This window comes from Oryzias latipes, chromosome 14 (genome assembly GCF_002234675.1).
Source record: "Oryzias latipes chromosome 14, ASM223467v1".
Taxonomy (NCBI): Eukaryota; Metazoa; Chordata; class Actinopteri; order Beloniformes; family Adrianichthyidae; genus Oryzias; species Oryzias latipes.
In genome coordinates this window covers 6,368,570-6,388,614 of record NC_019872.2, presented here as the reverse complement: position 1 = coordinate 6,388,614, position 20,045 = coordinate 6,368,570, and the positions used below count along the sequence as shown (strand labels likewise).

The window sequence follows — 20,045 nt, the reverse complement described above, 5'->3', positions numbered from 1 at the left end:
TTTTAATTCAGCTCTTTTGTTTGATCTGTGAAAGTTTAAAACATTTTGGCTTCATATTTCACTGCTAAAGTGATAGAAACACTTCAGCAGAAAAAGTACTTTTAAAGGTTAAATCATGATATTTCAGAGTTCGCGTTAATGGTTCTGTGGTAAAAGTTGAACAATTATTCGTTTTAATCATTTGCTTGTGGATTGATTCACAGAATTCAGGAAAATACACTGTCAAACTTCGAATTTTGTGTCAGTCTGATTGCTATGGTGACTCTGAAGTCCAAATCACACCGACATATCACTTATTGCAAAAACAGATTGAAGCTCACAATAGAATTCAAAAAGGCAAAATATAAGTAATTTACATTTTAGAAATCAAAACAGAATTCTGGGAGCCAAAATAGAATTCCAAAAAACAAAATACAGCCCGAGGAAATTAAACGTAAGGAAATGTTTCGGAAACAAAAGTAACTTCCACGAGTAACAAAAACAAGGTAGCGTGGCCGAGTGGTCTAAGGCGCTGGATTTAGGCTCCAGTCATTTCGATGGCGTGGGTTTGAATCCCACCGCTGCCAAGTTTTTGGCTGGGTAGCTCGGTTGGTAAGGTGAGAGGCTACCACAGGAATCCAGGGTTTGATTCCCAGAGGGGGATGAACAATGATACTGGGTCAATTTCCATATTAATGGCAAGCAATTAACATCACCCAGTACAGACCCTTAGGCAAGACCCTTAATGCTAGTGCCTCCTGAGGCTGCAGCTCACTGCTCCCCCAGGGGATGGGTCAAATGCAGAGAAGAAATTTCCCCATTGAGTGATAAATATAGTATCAATTATTATTAAAAGAGGAAAAAAAGAACAATATGAGAAACCACCTGAATATTGGTCTTAGCCCTGGCCAACCCATGCAAAAAAAAACACAGCGATTTATACTCTGAAAAATGTGGTACACATTAATTTCTCTAAAGCTCTGTAAAAGGTAGTATAGCCTAAAGGTAGCATAACTTTAAGCATCATGTTCTGTTTCTTTAACCCTTGTGCTATCTTAGATGACCCCACCCTTACATTGACGTGTTCTTCCTACCATGACAAAGGTGGATAAAGGTGGAAAGATTTCATGTAATCCATGGACACCAGTGAAGATCACAAATCATTGAAGAAAAAAGGTTCAGCGCACTGTCTAGTGGGTCTAGATGACCCATCTCCCAATGTTAAAGTGCCTAGGATAGCACAAGGGTTAAGCTGTGTTGTATACTTTTAGCTTAGTTTGGGGCATAAAAACCAAAAATCTTGAGTTGTGCTGAGCTGAGAGCTTACTTCCCGGACATAAGAATGACTGCCACATTAAATTAAAGTCAGAAACTTTTCAATTTCATTATGTAATAAGACAACAGGGACACAAGAAACAAGATGTTTGTTAAATGATTGGATTTTAAAAAGACAAAACATGTAAAATAGCGTATAATAATAGAAATGATTTTCAAGGGTTTAAACAAAAATAGAGCATTTAATGAGATGTAGATCCAATGTATTTATTTGTTTTCTGATAAAAGTAAATGTTGTAAATAAAAATAGATTATAAAATGTGTTATTCAATAAAAACAAAAAGGTGGAAAAAGGATTTATTCTGAAAAAAAGGAAGTTTTTCATATTATTTTACTTTGAAATGCATCAGCATCAGCCCCATATTTGTCCTTTGTGCTGTGGGCAGTTTTTGGAATATTTCAGTTTCCTTTTCACACTCCAAAGTTTGATTTGTCAGATGGAGTCAGAGTTTCTGGCTTCAGTGTCCCTAGAGCATTCAATTCCCTCTTTCTTTCTCATTCACTTTGTTTTGCGTCAGGGCCTTGAAGGTAGAAGCTCGAGTAGGAAGAAATAAGTGGTCGACACGTCAATCTTCTCCTACTCTTCCCTCCTTCACGTCTTCTGCCCCAGTATATGCCAAAGCTCCAGTTTATTCCTCTGTTCCTTATCCTTTTTTAACCTCATAATTTCTTCTACGTCTGTATTGGTTACTTACTGTCCTTCTGCACCTTCTGCTTTCTCCTCACCCTCCTTTCTGCCCTCACTTAAGTGCTACTCCCTCTCGATTCTCTGTCTGCTGCTGCATGCTGTCCTTCACAGATGATTTACCAAGAGAGGCATTCATTCACCTATCAGCCCTCAAGCTTTCAACACTATTTTTTTAACACATCCCTCCCCCAGAGGTGGAAAAGGAACGTAGATTGAGTGAAAGATAAAAGAAAAAGAAAAAAAAAGAGACGAATTGATAAAACCAACAAAAAACAGGTTAAACTCAAATCTTTTTGTTGTGGGAAGAATCAAGCCTTAAAAATTTAAAAAGTTTGTTTTTTTAATTTAACATTAAGATCTGAAAATTTATCTCAGTGATGGAACACCAATGATGTTTGCGGCTGATAACGCACTGACGTCATTAGATACACAAATAAATAAACCCTACAGAGTAGCATATTTACCATTTGATTGGCTACAGTTAAAGTGTGTTGTTTAATACTTCATTTCAACATTTGTCTTCCTTTTACAAACTGTAGCATGCAAAAACAAAATCACCAAAATTGTTATAATTGACTTGCTTTTACTCATGTCATATTCTCTGGGATCACCAGCACCCTCTGCCTTGAGGGAGGCATACTGCGTGCCTCACCTAGAGTATTTGTAATGTGCATTTTTAGCAGATAAAAAAGACCACCAGCAAATGGGTCACAAACTGTAACCAATGTAAGACAGTTGGCGAGAAATTGAAAAATGAAGTGATTAAAAATAAAGCGACATTTATCATGATAGAAAGACTGATACAGTAAAGCGCATGCATCAGCTGCTGCTCAGTCAGTGTGTGGGGTGGAGTCTGGGTGCAGGGTAGGCATGGGCAACTGCTGCCTCACCTACTGCCTTCTCCTGAATTTGAACAGGAAATTTGTAAAATTCGCCTTTTCATTTTTATTTTTTTACCAGAGCAACGTTGAAAACCCACTAAGAAAAAGTTATCATAGAATAGACATGTCTAAAAAATAATATTTTACTTTTTAATTCAAATGTATGTATTTTTAAGCTATATTTTGCAGGTGTGGTACACAGTTAAATCTAGTTGTTGTATATGTGCTGTTCTGGTGTACAGTACTGATACACAAAGACCTTAAAGACCTCCTCCAATAAAGAAATTGTGTTTTGGGTGTTTTTAACATGTTCTTGTGGCATTTTTGTAAAGATGGAGGACAAATATAAAGACAAGCAAAAAATTGTATTTCTGAGTATTTTATTATTAAAATCATGAATCAGAAGCTGATGAGCAACATGCTGTTTGAAAGTTAAAAAGTGATTCTTATTTTCCTGATGATCACAACCTTATTTTTGGATCTTCATATTTGCCTTTTTTTATGATTCTTTTATCTGCTGTGTATATTTCGCGTCAAAGTAAAGCCAAGAAATCCTCCATCTGACGAGCTGCATGAAAATGTTTCTCTTTAAAAAAGTTTAAAATTAAATTTCCTCCAAATCTCATGAGAGCTCAAAAATCTGACAGAAAGTATTAGAAAGTCAAAAAAGAAAGTATTTAGTTTTGATTAAATCAAAAAATAATATCCAGAACAAAAACAGGTTTCAGGGCCGAAGTTGCTCAAGAATGTCCCATTTGGTGGTCAAAACTGGAACATTTTATTAAAATCAATATGCTAATGTTTCCTGATCCTCTTAATGCTTGGAGAGCAGTCGGTCAGAGAAATAACCAATCATTGTTCAAAGCAACCTGAGGCTAAGGATGAATATTTATGATCGCACTCATAGCCCAAGGAGAAACATTATACACACCTATCTGATGTGACCTTTATTCCCACCCAACATGTAATCCTGCAAGTTCAGTATGGAAAGAATTCCTTTGTCCTGAAAGCAAACCCACTATAAGCTGTTAAGGACAATGAAAGAGAGTGTGACGTGTAATTTAGTTTAGAGTCAGGAAACAGGGCTGCTAACACCACCAACCCCCTCCACTCACCCCCCAGACTATGCTAATAAGTTGCTCCCAGTTGTGCTATTTTCCCGACACAGTTAAATTTAAAGTGATGCTTGGAGGCTGCGGGGAAGGAACTGTACAATCAAATGAAACCAAGAGAAGGTGAAGACGTAACGAGGTGAGACAAGATAAGTCGGGACAAGGCAGGGTGAGGCGCAAGAGAAAGACAGAAAAGGGCACAAAATGTGAGACGTGAGGCTGAAACATGAACATTAGGAGGACGCTTGTGAGGTGATACAAAGATAATAAAATATTCATCCTATTTATAAAAGAAAGGATCAAAATACATTTCATATAAATACTTGTGGTTCCACAGTGATGGCTCCCAAACTCTGGAATGCTCTGCCTCTGTCCCTATGCTCCATTGGGTTTAAAACACACCAGGAGAACTTTTTACTTCAGCAGGCTTTTAACTAAATGTGAGTTTAATGTCGGAGAGATTTTGTAATTTTCGTTTTTTTTAATCTTATTTCATTTAACATATTCTTTCATCCCCTGATTTGGTTTTCACCAGTGTCGTGCATCACTTTGAGATTTTCTTTGCAAAAGTGCTATAAAATAAACTTTATTTACTTCTTGCCATATTTCTTGGGCAAACCTAGGAATAAAATCTGAATGAGGGGAAATCTACTCCTTTTGCTGAGAGTTTTGACATCTTTACCAATTAGTCAAACACATTTGTGTTTTTGCCCTTAAGGATATTAAACAATCACCTTGTACTCTCTCAACTATAATCTCTTTCACGTTATAATGACGTACGTGGAGCACCGACTGGCTGCAGAAAGAAAACTGTAATTGCTTTGCAGATTTTTTTTTAGAAATATATATCTGAAATGCACCCTCTTGTAAAGATGTACTCAAAGGATTCATTGGACTGTGGTATTAAACTAGAGGATGATTTTTTTAAGCTTGGCACTTTTTTTTCTTTAGACTAGAGAACAACTGTTCTGCTACGTTTGTCAGCCTGATGACTGATGCATCACAATTCTCTGCTTCACCATTTCATCAGACTGTGTTTTTCTTCTTTTATCCATATTTTTCAAAGCCAGTAGAATATTTCTAGCGTTTTCAAGTAGGCCACACTTCTGTAAACAGCAGCACAGAGAATACAGAGGATAACTCTGACACAAGTTGAGTTTGCAAGTGGGTTCTTTCAAAGGGGTTTTATAAACCATATAGAAACTTCACAAAACATTCTTTGCTTTTCTTTGTAGATTCCTCTTTTAGAACAGAAATGTCACCATTTCATCTCTGCACAGCAAGCATTTAATCCCAGTCTTTGTTGCCTCATACAAGTGACAGTCCTGTAGGTTGGAAAGACTGTGCAACTAAATATGAAGGAGGGTGCACTCTGCGACAGACTGGCGACCTGTCCAGGGTGCCCCCAGCCTTTGCCCACAAGTGGCCAGGATAGGCCCCAGCAGCCTCGTTACCCCGAAAGGGACAAAAAGAATGAATGAATGAATGAATGAATGAATGAATAATTTAGGGTGCAGAAAGATATGGCGCATTTCACTTCTTCCACAAACAAACCATGATAAAGACAGTTTGATCTCTTGTGCACACTCCCCGCTCTGATTGAATGCAAAGGTATATTTTTAACCTAGTAGCTAACATTGATTAAGTAGTGTGCTTTGGCTGTACTAAATAAATCTATATATTTTTGTCAGTTTTAAGCCTGTTTTTCTAACTGACTCCAAATTGAAGCAGCTATAAAAAAAATCATAATCAATTTGTTGCTAAAATGCTAAGTCATAGTTTAGTTCCTGAACTTGTGGAAAACAGCATGTAAACTGCAGCCTGACCTGTCTGTGCATAATATATATATTTTTCATTTTATATACTGAAACAAATCAGGTAGAGTGGATGGTGTTAGTATGTGGGAGTAAAGCACGTTATCTTAAAATGACAAATCATTGTCATCCTACTGGCGATACAGCAGTCTAATGTGGGATAAAGTTTTTTTGGGTTTTAGCTTTCATAGCCACGTCTGTAATTTTGTTTGCACAGTGCCGTCTGTTTATTCCAAACAATTACAGAAGTCTGAATATATGCAAAGTCATGCAAACACAATCATAATGTCAGTAATTTATAGGCATAGACAAAATGATTTTTTTTATTACTATTCATAAACTCGGTTTTGTGCCGCAGAAAATAATATGTTACCTGGGATATAAACCCATCGGGCTGCACATAATTCACAAACATCAAGCCAGATTATCCAGCTCTGCACTAAAAGTGCCAGAACAGCATTTCCTTCCTGTTTATCCCTGGAGGAGTGGGCAGCCTTTTCACTTGGAGACAGATAAGTACTCTTTGGCACCAGCTACTATTCATCATTCAACAATACAGCCACCAATGATGGAATGGTAACACGCTCATGCTTTGCCAGGTCGTTATGGTGACATCACTTTTAGAACTGGGGGTGGAGGTGCACAAACATCTGGCAGGAGCCACAGATGTCCAGCAGTCCTCACTCACTCATTTATTTACTTTCCATTGGAAACAATACTGGCTTCCTTCCATTTCATTTTCTAACATAATTTTACCTACATGGAGGCAATAAAACCCCACTTGCACGCCAACATTGGACTTTAGTTTAATTTCAGAGAATAGTTTTCTCAAATGAAAACTATTTCATGCACTTTAAGATGTGAGGGTGATAATTAGCACTTAGTGTTAGCATATAATTAACTAAATAAAAGTTTATTGTTTTAAAATAGACATCCTTGCCAAACCAACCTGAAGCCGTCTAACTGCAGTTGGCTTCTTCTGAGGTTAGAAAGATCTTTCACTGACTGAAACTTTTGCAAACAGGCTGCTAAGAACCCTCACATAGTTTGTAGATACTCTCTATATCAGCTAAAACACAGAATACACGGACTTTTAACTTTGGTATGTTTGTGTTTTTCCTGCTTATGTTGCATCTCTTTTTAAGTTGAAAAATACCTTCATTGTCTGTGAAGATTATACTACATTCTGTCTGTCTCTTGTGGCTTAATCATAACTACCCTTACGGGTGGATATAGGCTGTCTGGGCAAAAAAATGAGCAAACGGGTATGGAGCATCAGGGGCTTACAGCATCATGAATACTCTTTGATGCACTTAACTCACGCAGGAAAAATATACATACCATTTTCATAACATCCGTTAAGGTGGCCAAATGAGCCTCAAGGGAATGGCAAGACACACCACACAAATCCAGTTTATGACCCTCCACGGACCCGGACAACCCCAAAACCCGGAGCACCCGTATAGGTCAACCACCATGCAGTTGGCTAAGACATTGGAAAAGAGGGACAGGAGAAAAGGGATGAACTGAAGAGGGGAAGCGATGAAAGGGGTAGGGAACAGCAAAACAGAAAAAGGGGATGATTGGAATTGATTAGACATCCTGAGCGCTTCAGAAAATAAATAGGAGGATGTTAAACAGTTTGTGACCTGATATGTTTCTTCAAAAGAGCCAATTATTATAAAACAACAACAACCTCCCCCCACAATCTGTTGTTTGAACGCGCATCACATGTGATTTTGGCACAAAAAAAGTAAAGTGATAATCTCCCTTAAGTGTATTTACAGCTCCAGTTTGAGCCAGCTGTACTTCTGAATTTTAATAGTCTTTAATGGGCTCCTATAGTGTGCTTTCAATGCACTTTTAGCAAGTCTAATGCCCTCCTATTAAAAAATGTTTAAATAAAATGAACTTTCACTAAAGCCCTAATGTTGTTTTTCATTTCACTTTGAATTCAAGCATGTAAACAGACAAATGTTAATGTCATTTTTACTTTTCTTTGCAGCGTTGTTCAATTCAATCCATTTAAAGATAATGTGCTTTATTCTGACAATATGAAGCTCCAGACGCCCTTAATTCATTCTACACAAGGAGATGCCCAGCAGGGTTTTCTCAGCTTGATGGCTCTCCCTCCTTCTTCTGCTCCCATCTGTTTTGACAAATAAATCCTCTCCTGCTAGGCTGCAGCACCATAAGGAATTCATAAAGAGATGACCCACACATATGGCTACTTCTTCCAATGACCATCACTGTTAAGTTGAGCATAAATAAGTGTCGGTCTTGTCATACTGAGCAGCGCCAAATTTTTTACTTGCTTTTAGCTAAAAGAACTGTCATTCGACACAAATTATGACTAACAGTATTAGTCTTACCTTGATAAATGACAGAATGCAGGAAAATCTTGAGAAATCAAAATTTACATATACAATTAGTCATGAGTGGGAAATGTTTTGACTCTTGGTCCACATAACAATTGACAGAAGGGCTGGACCAGGCGCAGATGCGTGGAGTATTTTGGTAATCCACCTATGAGAGAAAGAAATAAAAAATAAATTTGGACAAAAACATGCTTTTTTTTAATATAAAATTTGATATGTAATTTTTTAAATAGAACATTTTGGAGTTTTTATTTCAAAACTGCGTCTTTTGTTCTCGTTACAGTGCCAATTGCACCACTGGGTTGACGTCACTCAGGGAATAACACAAAAGAAGAGAAATGCTGCATTCATGTGGTGTTGGACTTTCCACCTTGGAAAACACACATGAACACGAGAAAACCAACAAATCTTCCAACGCCACATGAATGCAGAATAACTTTCTGCACCTAAACAAATGTCATTTTATTTATTGTGCACCATCTATGGGTAAATACCACAATTATAGGGAAAATAAAACACTAATAAGGATTATCAATATAATTTATTCCAGTTCGGCGGGCCAGATTAAACAGTTTAATGGGCCACATTCAGCCCCCGGGCCGTAGTTTGCCCACCCCTGCATTAGTCACAAATCACTACTACTTTAAGACAAAGAATTTCCAATATAAAATTCCCACTTTAAACGGTTAAAAACGATTAAGGCATTATCCAAAAGACATTTTCATTGAAAATCCTCATAGATTCTTCTGACAGCCAAGTGCAAAATAGATTTTCATTCTTCAGGAAAGCTTGTGCTGAAGGGATTATTTTTCTTGGTTGGAATTTGTCCATATTTTTTGTTACCTGTTGATGTCTGAGATGGTTACTGTCAATAATTGGTTCTCCATTCTTCAAGTAATAATAGTTGATTTCACAAAAAAATATATAAATAAAATAATTGCATCAAGCCATCTTTGTGGGTATAAGCAGAAAAAAAACCCGCTTCTGTATTGAAAGAGCTGCTCTTTCTGACCCTTTTTTTAGACATAATACACTGAATGCTGGAACTCAAACAAAATAATAGATACAATATAAAGAAAGCCTGTTTGTGTAAGAATTTTCTCTTTCCAATTTAAACAGGCTTTTGCGGAAAAAATTTTTTTTCTCAGTCATTTATCCCATTTATGGAACAGGAAGAGTTCCAAAGAAAACATGTCGGCAACGCATCCATCCTGATTGTTGCAGAAGTTAATTCTTTTTTTTCTTCACTGTGCAGGTCTGAAATTTTATATGCTACAAAACAGATGTAGTAACAGGTGTTTGGGGGACCTCTGAAATCTTTGGATAAAATGGAAAACATGGGGAAAAAGCTTTGATAGAATAGGTGGCATGAGAGAAAGACAAATCAGGGAAGAGAGAACTCATTTTAAAATATTTCATAGAAAATAGACACTAAAAAAACTAAATAAAACTGTTGTTTAGTTACGTGGCACTTTTCTACCAGACTTAAGTCCCATTGACCCGTGCAAAGAACACACACTGATGATCTTTAAAAAAACGTTGACCTTTTCATTCAGGAACCGGCACAAGAACCTAGAGTTAGAGCATGATAGTTTCTCTCTCAAAAAAATGGGACTTTAATTTCATAATGTCTACTTTTTTTCCTACAAATGTTATATTGACTCATCAAAATAATGTCCATTATAGGACGAAATTACAATAACACTTTTCAAAGTATCAATGAAATTCTGCAGCTTCAAATGCAAAGTCAAGGGCCTGTCTGGTCTGTTTTCAGCTGCACTCCAAACAAGAAGTCCTTTGGCTCAGTTCTCCTTTTACCATAAAACTGTCCCTTGGTTCAAATGAAAGGCATATCTGTCCACCGAGAATCCTTTTAATGGTGTCATTAAGCCTCACAGTTCCCTTTACTTCTCTAAATGGGTGTTCTGGCTAGTACTGGTGACAGCAGAAACTCATCCCAATTACTTCTTGAGCCTCTAAAAATAATTGGGATGTCTTGAAATTGCCCTCACCAGTTGCTGTTACAGCTCGGTTGAAATAAATACCCCAAAGACTTTCTCTCTTCAATTATTTATACCTTAGCTTTCACACAAACAAGTTACCTTTAAATAAGTAATATGCCCTAATTAGTAGGAAAATGTCATTCTCTTTAGCAAAGATGTTTTAGACCAAAGTGATAAACAATAGTAAGGAACAGAGGCAGTTGTACTAAAAATGAGGTCATTATTGATAAAAAGATAACTGATTTGTGGATTGACTCCAGAATTACTCGTATCGATCAGATTACTACTGTCATGGAAAAGTAGTTGTCTCACGAGGCATCATTGATAAGATTTTAAAATAATTTTTATTTTTAACATTAATCATTTTTTATTTTTAACATTAAGTCAAATGCAATTTTTGTGTGGACATTAAAGGTAAAAAAAAAATTAAGCTTTTAATGTTAGGATTATTCATTTGAATTAGGCAACTGCACGCCATCTAAAAATCACTCTATTCCTAATTTAATTGAATACTTCTCTTTTTTCCTATAAAATGGGTGATTTTCTCCCAAACTTGAGAGGTAAGTTAGCAAAAAACAAGACTATGTGTATTTCACAATGATCATTTTAGGACCCCCTCCTCTGCTGCTCTGCTTAACAAGCACCGTTTTATTGACTTGGTGTCAGCAAGCAACAACAGGTCTGCTGGTAATTTGACAGCTCAAAAAGTGACTGTCTCAGTGTTGGGAACAAACCACGGCTACAGTCAAACCATTACTGTAAGTTAACAACAGTCTTCATGCTCAAAGCTCTTCTGCAACACTTTGCTCAGCTTGTAACACATTTTTAAATGCTAAGACATTGTTCTCATTGGGTGATGTAATTATCCATATGAATTTCTCTCATAAGGAGATTAAACTGACTAAATGTGGTGGACTTATATGCTAGAGACTATAGTGACTATTTTATCTTACCTTAATTAAGTTAAAATTGGGTTTAGACTTAAATATTTTATCAAATAAATGATGAATCCTTACACTAACTGGTGTGAACTTGTGCTTTTCTACCTTCACTAAGGCCCAAAGTGTTTTAAAGTGACAAAACATCAACTAAGTAAAATCATTTTTTCCTGGAAAAAAAAGCAGAATTGTTGCATGATGGTATAAATTGATAAAGTGGAAAACAGAAGTATATGATCCCTTGGTGATTTTGTTGGTTTGCCCAAAAAGAAAAAAAATAGCATCAAGCCATCTTTGCAGGTAAATAGGCAGCCCTGAATTTGATCCTAGAAAAAGTAAAACCCGCTTTTGTGTTGAAAGAGCTGCTCTTTCTAATCCTATTCAAAACAAAGGTAGACATAATACACCGAATGCTGGAACTCAAACAAAATAATAGATACAATAGAAAGAAAGCCTATTTGTGTAAGAATTTACTCTTTCCAATTTTAATCAGGCTTTTGCGAAAAAAAAAAAAAAAAAATCTCAGTCATTTATCCCATTTATGGAACAGGAAGAGTTCCAAAGAAAAAAATGTCGGCAACGCATCCATCCTTATTGCTGCAGAAGTTAATTCTTTTTTTTCTTCACTGTGCAGGTCTGAAATTTATTATGTTACCAAACAGATGTAGTAACAGGTGTTTGGGGGACCTCTGAAATCTTTGGATAAAATGGAAAACATGGGGAAAAAGCTTTGATAGAATAGGTGGCATGAGAGAAAGACAAATCGGGGAAGAGAGAACTCATTTTAAAATATTTCATAGAAAATAGACACATGTTTAAAACTAACACACTGATGGCTGCGCTGCTGCCATGCGAGGTGCTAACCAGACTACCATGAGCAATATGGGGTTCAGCGACTTCTCCAAAGATTGGAGGTTGGACACTCTACCTCTGCACCACAGACTACACAGACCTTTCTTGGATAACTTAGATAATTATTCTTTTATTTTTCTTTAAAAAAAAAGTTGACCTTTTCATTTAGGAACTGGCACAAGAACCTAAAGTTAGAGCATGATAGTTTCTCTCTCAAAAAAATGGGACTTTAATTTCATAAAGTCTGTTTTTTTATGATCCAACAAATGTAATATTGACTCATTAAAATAATGTCCATTATTGGACCAAATTACAATAACATTTTTCAAAGTATCAATGAAATGCTGCAGCTTCAAATGCCAGTCTGTAATCCCAATGAAATGCAAAAAAAGTGTATAAATTCTTTAAAGCTCATTTCTTGATGTTTTTTTATTTTATCTCTCAACATGCAAATGAACCTACCACTAAAATGAAAGAGTCATTTTCTTCATAGGTGGGCATACTTATAAAATCTGCACTGTATTTATTATCTTGGTAATTGGTGATAAATTCAACACTGAATGACTGTTTTGTTTCAAACTTAACTCCACCTGCAGTGAAATATTTGCACTCCATGTCTCGATCCCGGATCCTCGTGAGCCACAACCAGGTCCTCTGTCCTAATAAAGCCAGAGGATGTCAATAATAGGGAGTTCATTAACAGAAGCGCTGTTTAATTTGAACATGGCTGTTAATTAAGATCCGGTTTCTAGATGGAGCACTGGATGCACCCTCTGTTTCAAACCTTCTCAACCATTCTTCTTGAAGGGGAAAGGATGGCTAACAACTAAATTACTGTTGAATTTTGGTCTAAATGTCGTCACTTTTGTTGTCACAAGCAACTATTTTTCCAGGATTATCTTTTAGGCAAGAACAACAATTTTTAAAAAATATAGATAAAAACAGATTAAAAACAGAACTGGATCGTTTATAAAATGAACACAAAAACAGAGTAAAATGTTTCTTAAGACATTTTTCCCCTAATATCTTCAGAATATAAGCTTAGAGCAAATGATAATGTATATTTAATTGTATTTTTTTTAAAAGCGAGGACTAAAAATTGTGTCATCAGTTAAATAATGCATGACTGAAAAATCTTTCAAAGATCTAATAAAAAACAACAACATTCTATCCAATCAAACAGAAGGGATATAAAAATGGCAAATTAAAAAAAGTTTTTTTGATTTATTTTTATGTTGTACAAAAGTAAAATGACAGATGTTGATAAAAAATCTGTACACCTGTCTTTGAGATTTCTCACATTTATCACAAACATGAATTGATCTATAGTGTAATTTTTAGTATACAATCAAAAATCACCCTTTGACTAAACAAAATTGAAGTTTAAAAAGGACCAAAAAAGGCTTAAAAAATAATTCATGACATTGACTAATCTGAAACATTTTGAAATGTTAACCATAATTAAGTCTCAAAAGACTGAATGTAATGTGATTTTTTTCTTTCAGAAGAAAACTTCAGTCCCCTTCAAGCCAAGCATAAAATAAAAGGATTTATACCATGGTCCGAGTGAATACTCGATTCTGATTGGCTGCTGGGTGTGCATTAAAAAGTGATATACCACAGGATAACCACACGGTGAAAAAAAGAAGTTCCGGTCACCTAGCTTAAATGTTTCGCATCACTGCGTCGGCTTCTTTAAAACAACCTTTGGCTTCATAATTTGGACAAAAACAAGCGGTAAGACGTGAACTTTCTCTCTGAACTGATTCTTTTTTTCAACCCATTGGTAAGATCAGCATATATATATATATCGCTTTATATCACCAAGTCTTGACTGCAGCAAATAGTAAGCTTTTTGTGAGAAAAGCGATCCAAATTGGAAAAAAAAAAACAAGAAATAAGGACTAAAAACTGGTTACTATTTATTTCTTATGTAAGTGCGGAAGAAGCGGAAGTTGCTTCCGCAAAGTGCGTTAAAAAGTAATAATGCACACTTCGAAGGCCATTAACCCGCTTATTCCATGGTCAATTACAAAAGCAATACATTTTAACGAGTTTTTAGTCCTTAATTATTGTTTTTTTTTCCGATTTGGATCACTTTTCTCACAAAAAGCGGACTATTTGTCACGTGGTGCGGCGCGACGTAACAAATAGTCTGCGCCGCGCCGCACCACCGCTGCATACAAGATTCGGGGATATGTATATGCTGATCTTTCTGATGGGTTGAATGAAGCCTCAGTTCAGAGAGAAAGTTCACATCTTACTCTTGTCTTTGTCCAAATGATGAAGCAAAAGGTTGTTTTAAAGAAGCCAGCGCAGTGATACGAAACATTTAAGCTAGGTGACCGGAACTTCTTTTTTCACCGTGCGGTTATCACTGTGGTTTATCACTTTTTAATGTACACCCAGCAGCCAATCAAAATCGAGTATTCACCCGGACCATGGTATAAAAGCGGGTTAATGGCCTTCGAAGTATGCATTATCACTCCGCTTCGCGTCGGACGGTTCAGGCTTGTGTTAAAAAGTGATAATGCATACATCGTTGGCCATTAACCCTTACATGTACCACAGTGATAACCGCACGCCTAAAAAATAAGTTCCGGTTACATATCACTGCGCTGGCATAAAACGTAAAACATACGTTAAGATACGTTATTTCACAGTTTACAATGAGACAGCAAAAAGACATAAGTGATTTTGTTGTTTCTTTTAACTCATTCGGTGAATTTGATAATTTTGATGACCGGGATGCAGCCACAGGGAAAGAGAGACAAGAGCATCAAAAGAGGGAGAGGAGACACAAGGAAGTGACACCGGAAAAATTGAACTTTTTGGAAGATGACACGGACGAGGTAAACACAAAGAAAACCATGAAATGGGCAGTTAATATATTAAGAGACTTCCTGGCTCAAAAAAACATGGACATCAGCTTTGAAAATTACTCTGCCACCACTCTGAATAAGAGTCTGCGTCTTTTTCATGCGTCTGTTCAGTCCACTAAGGAAGGAGGAGAGTACAGTGTTGCCAGTCTGAGGAGCTTGAGAGCCGGCATCAATCGCCATGTAAGAGACATCAACATCATGAGCGACACCGTGTTCAAGAGCAGCAATGCGGTTATTAAAGCAATAATGGGGTGCTACAGAAAGAGTGGGAAAGACACCAGCTCCCACCATCCTCGTATTCCTGAGTCGGACCTTGAGTAAATCCAATTCTCATCTGCGCTGTCTCCCGACACGCCCATCTGCCTCGTCAGAAAGGTGTGGTTTGACATCCAGCTGTGTTTGGCTGGACGTGGGAGGGAGGGGTGCCGTGAGTTGACCATGGTATCTTTTAGCATCCACAGAGACGAGGACGGCGCTGAATACCTCAGCCTATCGCATAATCCGGACACTAAAAGCCACAAAACTCCAAACGACCCAAACATGCATAACCAAAGAGGTTTTATATTTGCAGATCCTCTGTGCCCAATAAAAAGTTTCAAGAAATACATCTCAAAATGTTCCTCAGACGCAAAATCTTTTTATCTGCATCCGAAGCGCTCCGTCACCGCAGCATCGGAGGTTTCGTACTCCAGGGAACCGATGGGTGTCAACTACCTGGGAGCAATGCTGAAAATAGGTAGGAACCTTAGATATTTTGTCAAACCTCTCTTCTGCTTTTGTAAATAACATATTTAGTATTATGCATTTTTTTATTGTTTCTTTAAGGTGGGTCTGTCGCAGATTTCCACAAACCACAGCCTGCGGAGCATGGCCGTGATTCTCAGACGCCGGTCTGGAATCACGACAGATCATTTCTGTGACGGGGCACCCTGTGAAAGCTGCCTGCAGGCTTACTGGCTCCATTACTCCAGGAGAGGCGAGAATGGAGCAACATATATGGTCTCGCAATGTCGCAACCAGCAGTGGTCAGGGTCCACAAAAACTAAATATCTGTCCTTCGAACAGCAATATGATGGACATGCCAATATCTCTTTCAAATTTTACGATTAATGGCAATGTTGATTTAATTTTAAATTAAATTAAATGATTTTCTTTCTAAAGCCGACTTTTTTGCTCGGTACAAAGTTAACAGGCGCGATGTAAAATAACGTACTTATTAATTAATTACTATTTTGTTGTTGTTGACAGCTAATCTTCAGATTTATTGGTAGAGATTCCTTATAATAAAATCTTGGAAGCTACTTGTGTATTTGTTTCTTTAACATGCTTTGCTTCATCATCTGGACAATATTGAGTGGTAAGAGGTGCACAATGACGCTATGGTTATTTTATCATGACGATCACTTTCTTCCGCTACAGTGCTGGTTCAGCACTTGTAGTCATGACAACGCGCAGCACCACATAACTAATAGTCCGCTTTTTGTGAAAAAGTTATCTAAACGGAACAAAAAACAAGAATAAAGTACTAAAACTGATTGAATTTTTTTTTTGTAAGGGACCATGGTATAAGTGGGTTAATGGCCTTCGCAGTGTGCATTATCACTTTTTAACGCACGCCGTGGAAGCCTGAACTGTCCGACGCGAAGCAGAAAAAGTGTTAATGCACACTTTGTTGGCCCTTGACCCTTACTTGTTGCACTTCTTCAATAGAATATTGAGTCTTCAACACTCTTATTTTTCTTCTTCTTGTTTTAATATCTTTGATTTGCCTTTGACAGTGGATTTAATTCTTTTTTTTAAATTAATTGATGAATTTAAATATGCATTTAATCATTGAACAAATCAACTATATTCCCCCAGTTTAATAGGGAAAAATGATTTTCACTCTGTTAAAAAAAAACCTTAATATAGGTGTATTGAGATGCACCACATAGGTGTCTAACATAAGCTCATCTGTATAAGATATCCCATCATGTGTCTCAGTTTTAAAGATTTTATGCTGGGAGTTGGTGACTTTGAGGTCATTGCGATTTAATTAACAATGTCCATATGCAGAGCTTTTAACAAGGAAGGATTTAATATCTAATGATAAAATAAAAACTTTGCCTTTGGGCTAAGCTCTTTCTCTTCACCACAACAGATGGGTATAGCATCTGCATCACTGCACCCTTTCTTACTGTTCATTTCCCCACACTTTTTTTTTCTCTGGTCATGAAAAAAAAATCCGATGGTATTCCAACTGCTGCACTCTAATAAACAACTTATTTTTAAACCTAACAAGACTAAGTTATCTTGTTCTATCTGAGGATCGTGGCTTTGGACTTGGAATGCAATCATCCCTGCTGCTTTTCAGTCTGTTTCAAACTTCCTCAGTGTCCCAATTTAATTGCCACCTGAGGAGGCAAACTGGAGCAGATCATCTGCATAATAGAAATATGAACCCCTGAATAAGCTGAACGCCGTTTATTAACTATTTGTGTCACGCACATACAGAGGGTTATGGGGAAAAAAAACAGGTCTGGTGGAGTCTGAAGCTGGGTTTGGTTCTGAGTTACTATGACAGTCAAAGTCACTGTCACTGTTTGAGCTGTAGTGTTTTCCATAAACACATGAAGTTGGTTTGGTAAATGTCTTACAAATTTCCAGACATCAATTTTTGGATAGAGATCAGATATTACTCTTCCTGGATCAGAATTTAATTTACTGGATGGATGACTCTCTCTAGCATCTTGGCTCAAAGGCAGGATCAGGATAAACAACAAAAAACTAACAACCTAATCTATAATTTAATTGTTTCTAACTCCACATTCCATGCCTAATGTTTAATATGTGGCCCCATGAAGCCACTATAAAGCTGTTAAATCGTCTCATTGAGAGTCCAACTGTTGGACATATATTAGATAAAGTTTGTCTCTTTTAAGGATGTCAGACTAAAATTAAGATTTTTAACTTTAAAAGTACATTCAACACTGTGAATAAATATCTACCAGTAGTTTTTCCTGTTTAGATAGAATTTTTGACAGCTTTTTGCTTAACTTTTCCTTTCCATTTAAAACTTATGGAGCTGAGGTGTTGATTGTGTGAAAGTGCTGTTTTGAATTTAAGTACACTCAAAGCTTTGAGCAAACGTTTCAAGTTTCCTTGATGTTCAAGTTAAGAGTGTTTAAGAAATTAAGAAAATACTGGGTTTTAATTTTTCCATGATGTGCATTTAACTGTAACGATTCATTTTAATTATTCGGATTAATATCTGCTGAAACAATTCATGGTTGATGTTGGTTCATTTTGATTTGATTCAATCCAGTGTACTGACCTAAAATTGACATTTTTAGACAAAAGTCCAACCAGTGTGACTCAGAGACAAATATCTGGGTACTGAACAGTGCAGGGGAAGTTTTCCAGTGTTTTTCCAAAGTTTAAGGATTTTCCTTAACCATTTTTAACTTGTGGGCTTTGAAAACTGGGTAGATTTGGTGGAAAAATGCTAAGTTGATTCTGTGAAGTGACTATTGTGAGTAGAAACAGTTTTATTCCTTACCACTAATAACTAAAGGAAATGAGAAAACTGGAGAATGTTTAACAGTCTTTAGTGTAGTTTGTAAAGTTTTTGGCAAGCTTTACATTCGGGATTCCTGCACATGGAAATATTGCACCAGAATGCAAGATTTCCCTACCTTTTCACTTAAAAAAATAAATTGGACATCCATCTATTTCTGACTTGCTAACCTAAGCCTGGTTAGTAACAAGCGCACAAATGCAACTGCAGCAAAGCCAGTCTTCTCAAGCTTGAGTATAATGAGGGGCACTAGAGCCTGTCACAGCAGCCACTGGGAGAAAGGTACACTGCACCCAAGACAGCTGTCAGTCTGTTGCAGGCAATCACTTACCTGTTAACCTAACGTATGTGAAGTGTGTCAGGAAACTCAGGGCACAAGACTAACCTGGGAAAACAGGCAAACTGTATATGAGAAAAATTCAGTTAAATTATCTTTATTAAGACTTATGTTAGTATGTGATAGCAGTAACCTGTAGGCTCAAGCAGAAAGTCTATTAAACTGTCGAACCACAAATGAAGAAGCTGTGCAGAAAGAAGCTATAATGTATGGTAATGTATTCGTTTTGAAATCCAATTTTAAGGCTCTAACTATTCAAAATTAGGGAAATTTTCTGCCATTATTTTATTGAAACACTGTAGATGTATGAGTTCCTGCAATAATTTGTTTTCATGTTTAAATGTTTGAAGAGAGTTATCTTTTTTCTGTGCGTCGACACTGGATAAAGTCAAAACAATTCCTGTAATTTTAACCTCAAATACTTTTAGTTAGCAGAATCAGAGAACCAAGTCTGTCTTTGAATCAAGATTACAACTCTTTATTAAAAAAATGGAAAATAAAAATAACAATTATATTTCCTCAAATACTCCATGAACTTATACCATTAACGCAATAAAAAAAAATTGATGGGAACATTGTATTTTTTTGATTGGCTAAAAAACATAATTTCTTATTAATTCTCAACTTTTCTTTTTGCACTTGGATTTGCTGAGGATAAAGAGATCCTGCTAGGCACTTCTGGGATATGAGCAAAAGAAAAAGAACGTCTGGCAACCAACTCCCTCATTGATTAGACTGCAACACTTGAATGTTAAAAAAAACAATCCCAATCCTTCATATCAGAGGATGGAAAAGCATTGTAGCATTGCTTTGTGCCCATTTTCTTTTCTCTCTTTTTCTGCTTCTGATGTGTGGCTGCTTTCTTCACTGTAACTCATATAAATGTGTTATATTTCAATTGTTCAATTCACAGAGGCATTTTAGACTACAACAAAAAAATAGATCAAAAGATTTGTTTGCAAGCGTGAAAAATGAACAATTTGGAGATGAAAAGGAAGGCTCTGGACTCCTGCCCATTTGACCTCGGGGGGGAGAAAAGGAAAACGGTCAGTCAAAGTCACAACTTCACTGCGGAAAACTACACTCATTCCTGTCCCACAACATGATACATAACAGTTTTGTCAAAGTGGTTGCATCTCTGACACATACACAAAGTGCTCTTTGGAAATGGTGCCCAGGAGCTTTGCCACAGGCAATATTACGTGCCAAGAGCAAACAGCTACACATACATCTTAAATGTTGTCCTCTGTGTTTCCATCAGCATCCGAAATCCTATTCAAATTTTATTTT

General features: G+C 36.7%; 1 non-coding gene across 1 annotated transcript; it reads left to right on the top strand.

The window, feature by feature from the left end:
- Positions 1-484: 484 nt before the first annotated feature.
- Positions 485-566, top strand: trnal-uag. Its single transcript has one exon. It is a non-coding gene; the product is annotated as a tRNA-Leu (tRNA).
- Positions 567-20,045: the final 19,479 nt, after the last annotated feature.